We start from the raw sequence: 5,000 nt of genomic DNA on the forward strand, positions 1-5,000 counted from the left end.
TTATAAATCAAATAATTGTTATAAATAATCTAAAATATTTACACCGTTAATGTCTTTATAGCGTAAATGTTTCTCTGTCCAAGTTTATTTTTCACTGAAAGCTCTTCACATCAAAGATTCCAAAAGCAACACAGTGTCGTGTGTGTGTGTGTGTGTGTGTGTGTCTGTGTGTGTGTATGTCTTATTCATCTTCTGTTCTCACAGAAGCAGTGACAGCAGTGACAGCAGAAGATCACACTTCTCCAGCAGAGACGAGAGAAACAGTGGAGCAGAGCAGATTCAATTCAGCCTTCACACACCACTTCAATCAACTCTTCCATCAGACCAGACGTGAGATCAGACCAGACCAGACCAGACATGAGATCAGACCAGACCAGACCAGACGTGAGTTCAGACCAGACCGGACCAGATGTGAGATCAGACCAGACCAGACCAGACATGAGATCAGACCAGACCAGACCAGACGTGAGATCAGACCAGACCAGACCAGACATGAGATCAGACCAGACCAGACGTGAGATCAGACCAGACCAGACGCGAGTTCAGACCAGACCAGACCAGACGTGAGTTCAGACCAGACCAGACCAGACCAGACCAGACCAGACGTGAGATCAGACCAGACCAGACCAGACGTGAGTTCAGACCAGACCAGACCAGACCAGATGTGAGATCAGACCAGACCAGACCAGACCAGATCAGACCAGATGTGAGATCAGACCAGAAGAAACGAGATGAGACGGGACAAGACTGAGTGTGATATCACTAGAAAATCTGATCAAGGAGACAGATATCAGACCTGTGGAATGTCTGCTGACCGGACAAGTAACGTCTGAGTCCTGAATGTTAACAGGAGCAGGTCTGTTATCAATGCTTTACTATGGGATATCTATCTATCTATCTATCTATCTATCTATCTATCTATCAATGCATATATACATACACATAGACAGACAGACAGGCATATAGATAGATAGATAGATAGATAGATAGATAGATAGATAGATAGATAGATAGATAGATAGATAGATGAAGATAGATAGAAGATGTGTAGTGTAGTGTGTTGTGTAGTGTAGTGTGTGTAGTGTGTTGTGTAGTGTGTGTAGTGTGTAGTGTAGAGTGTGTAGTGTGTGTAGTGTAGTGTGTGTAGTGTGTTGTGTAGTGTGTGTACTGTGTTGTGTAGTGTAGTGTGTGTTGTGTAGTGTAGTGTGTGTAGTGTGTTGTGTAGTGTAGTGTGTTGTGTAGTGTAGTGTGTTGTGTAGTGTGTGTAGTGTAGTGTGTTGTGTAGTGTAGTGTGTGTAGTGTGTTGTGTAGTATAGTATGTGTAGTGTGTAGTGTGTGTAGTGTGTTGTGTAGTGTAGTGTGTTGTGTAGTATAGTGTGTGTAGTGTGTTGTGTAGTGGGTTGTGTAGTGTAGTGTGTTGTGTAGTGTAGTGTGTTGTGTAGTGTAGTGTGTGTAGTGTGTTGTGTAGTGTGTTGTGTAGTGTGTGTAGTGTGTTGTGTAGTGTAGTGTGTGTAGTGTAGTGTGTTGTGTAGTGTAGTGTGTGTAGTGTGTTGTGTAGTGTAGTGTGTGTAGTGTGTAGTGTGTGTAGTGTGTTGTGTAGTGTAGTGTGTTGTGTAGTATAGTGTGTGTAGTGTGTTGTGTAGTGGGTTGTGTAGTGTAGTGTGTTGTGTAGTGTGTGTAGTGTGTTGTGTAGTGTGTGTAGTGTGTTGTGTAGTGTAGTGTGTGTAGTGTAGTGTATTGTGTAGTGTAGTGTGTGTAGTGTAGTGTGTGTAGTGTGTTGTGTTGTGTAGTGTGTGTAGTGTAGTGTGTGTAGTGTGTTGTGTAGTATAGTGTGTGTAGTGTGTTGTGTAGTGTAGTGTGTTGTGTAGTGTAGTGTGTGTAGTGTGTTGGGTAGTATAGTGTGTGTAGTGTGTTGTGTAGTGTAGTGTAGTGTGTGTAGTGTAGTGTGTTGTGTAGTGTGTAGTGTGTGTAGTGTGTTGTGTAGTGTGTGTAGTGTGTGTAGTGTAGTGTGTTGTGTAGTGTAGTGTGTAGTGTGTGTAGTGTGTTGTGTAGTGTAGTGTGTGTAGTGTGTTGTGTAGTGTAGTGTGTTGTGTAGTGTAGTGTGTGTAGTGTGTTTAGTGTAGTGTGTGTAGTGTGTTGTGTAGTGTGTGTAGTGTGTTGTGTAGTGTGTTGTGTAGTGTAGTGTGTTGTGTAGTGTGTTGTGTAGTGTGTAGTGTAGTGTGTTGTGTAGTGTGTTGTGTAGTGTAGTGTGTTGTGTAGTGTGTTGTGTAGTGTAGTGTGTTGTGTAGTGTGTAGTGTAGTGTGTGTAGTGTGTGTAGTGTACAGTAGTGTGTGTAGTGTACAGTAGTGTGTGTAGTGTACAGTAGTGTAGTGTGTGTAGTGTACAGTAGTGTGTGTAGTGTGTGTAGTGTACAGTAGTGTGTGTAGTGTACAGTAGTGTGTGTAGTGTAGTGTGTGTAGTGTGTGTAGTGTACAGTAGTGTGTGTAGTGTGTGTAGTGTACAGTAGTGTAGTGTGTGTAGTGTACAGTAGTGTAGTGTGTGTAGTGTAGTGTAGTGTGTGTAGTGTGTGTAGTGTAGTGTAGTGTGTGTAGTGTGTTGTGTAGTGTGTGTAGTGTAGTGTGTGTAGTGTGTGTAGTGTAGTGTAGTGTGTGAAGTGTGTGTAGTGTAGTGTGTTGTGTAGTGTGTGTAGTGTGTTGTGTAGTGTAGTGTGTAGTGTGTGTAGTGTAGTGTGTTGTGTAGTGTAGTGTGTGTAGTGTGTTGTGTAGTGTAGTGTGTGTAGTGTGTTGTGCAGTGTGTGTAGTGTAGTGTGTAGTGTAGTGTGTGTAGTGTGTTGTGTAGTGTGTGTAGTGTGTTGTGTAGTGTAGTGTGTGTAGTGTGTTGTGTAGTTTGTGTAGTGTAGTGTGTTGTGTAGTGTGTTGTGTGTAGTGTGTTGTGTAGTGTGTGTAGTGTGTTGTGTAGTGTACTGTGTGTAGTGTGTTGTGTAGTGTAGTGTGTTGTGTAGTGTGTGTAGTGTAGTGTGTTGTGTAGTGTAGTGTGTGTAGTGTAGTGTGTTGTGTAGTGTGTGTAGTGTGTTGTGTAGTGTGAAGTGTGTTGTGTAGTGTAGTGTGTGTAGTGTGTAGTGTAGTGTGTTGTGTAGTGTAGTGTGTTGTGTAGTGTGTGTAGTGTGTTGTGTAGTGTAGTGTGTGTAGTGTAGTGTGTTGTGTAGTGTGTGTAGTGTGTTGTGTAGTGTAGTGTGTGTAGAGTAGTGTAGTGTGTTGTGTAGTGTAGTGTGTAGTGTAGTGTGTTGTGTAGTGTAGTGTGTGTAGTGTGTGTAGTGTAGTGTGTTGTGTAGTGTGTGTAGTGTGTTGTGTAGTGTAGTGTGTGTAGTGTGTAGTGTGTGTAGTGTGTTGTGTAGTGTAGTGTGTGTAGTGTGTGTAGTGTAGTGTAGTGTGTTGTGTAGTGTAGTGTGTGTAGTGTGTTGTGTAGTGTAGTGTGTGTAGTGTGTTGTGTAGTGTAGTGTGTGTAGTGTGTTGTGTAGTGTGTGTAGTGTGTTGTGTAGTGTAGTGTGTGTAGTGTGTGTAGTGTAGTGTAGTGTGTTGTGTAGTGTAGTGTGTGTAGTGTGTTGTGTAGTGTAGTGTGTAGTGTGTGTAGTGTGTTGTGTAGTGTGTGTAGTGTAGTGTAGTGTGTGTAGTGTGTTGTGTAGTGTAGTGTGTGTAGTGTGTGGTGTAGTGTAGTGTGTAGTGTAGTGTAGTGTGTGTAGTGTGTGTAGTGTAGTGTGTTGTGTAGTGTGTGTAGTGTGTTGTGTAGTGTAGTGTGTGTAGTGTAGTGTGTTGTGTAGTGTGTGTAGTGTGTTGTGTAGTGTAGTGTGTGTAGTGTGTGTAGTGTAGTGTAGTGTGTTGTGTAGTGTGTTGTGTAGTGTAGTGTGTTGTGTGTGTAGTGTGTTGTGTAGTGTAGTGTGTTGTGTAGTGTGTGTAGTGTGTAGTGTAGTGTGTGTAGTGTGTTGTGTAGTGTGTGTAGTGTGTTGTGTAGTGTAGTGTGTGTAGTGTGTTGTGTAGTGTAGTGTTTGTAGTGTGTTGTGTAGTGTAGTGTGTGTAGTGTGTAGTGTAGTGTGTGTAGTGTGTTGTGTAGTGTAGTGTGTTGTGTAGTGTGTAGTGTGTGTAGTGTGTTGTGTAGTGTGTTGTGTAGTGTAGTGTGTGTAGTGTGTTGTGTAGTGTAGTGTGTTGTGTAGTGTGTTGTGTAGTGTAGTGTGTTGTGTAGTGTAGTGTGTGTAGTGTGTTGTGTAGTGTAGTGTGTTGTGTAGTGTAGTGTGTTGTGTAGTGTGTTGTGTAGTGTAGTGTGTTGTGTAGTGTAGTGTGTAGTGTGTGTAGTGTGTTGTGTAGTGTGTGTAGTGTAGTGTGTGTAGTGTGTTGTGTAGTGTAGTGTGTGTAGTGTGTTGTGTAGTGTGTGTAGTGTGTTGTGTAGTGTGTAGTGTGTTGTGTAGTGTAGTGTGTTGTGTAGTGTGTTGTGTAGTGTAGTGTGTAGTGTAGTGTGTTGTGTAGTGTGTTGTGTAGTGTAGTGTGTTGTGTAGTGTGTGTTACAACCTGGTACTGAAGCATGCTGTAAGTGATGTAGAAATACAGATGTAAAGATGTAGAGATTGATAATGAAGCGTTTGAGGAAGTTGTCAGTGTGTAAGTGAGTTCTGATGAACTGGTCATTATCAGAAGAGACAGAATCACTCACACAACATCAACCTGTGTGGAATTAAAGTGTCACATGACCCACAGTTCATTTAGAGAGTGATGGGGGTGAATACTTATGCAATCACACACACACACACACAGAGACACACACAGACACACACACACACAGACACACACACACAGACACAGACACACACACACACACACACACACAGAGACACACACAGACACACACACACACACACACACACACTCACAGACACACACACACACACACACACACAGAGACACACACAGACACACAGACACACACACACAGACACACACACACACACACA

General features: G+C 42.7%; 1 protein-coding gene across 2 annotated transcripts in view; it reads right to left on the reverse strand.

Moving 5' to 3' along the window:
• Positions 1-5,000, reverse strand: part of ltbp1 (latent transforming growth factor beta binding protein 1) — a 112,384-nt gene that overhangs the window by 53,226 nt on the left and 54,158 nt on the right. The gene's annotated exons all lie outside the window — the stretch shown is intronic.

The sequence above is a fragment of the Hemibagrus wyckioides genome, linkage group LG09 (genome assembly GCF_019097595.1).
Source record: "Hemibagrus wyckioides isolate EC202008001 linkage group LG09, SWU_Hwy_1.0, whole genome shotgun sequence".
In the NCBI taxonomy this organism is placed as follows: domain Eukaryota; kingdom Metazoa; phylum Chordata; class Actinopteri; order Siluriformes; family Bagridae; genus Hemibagrus; species Hemibagrus wyckioides.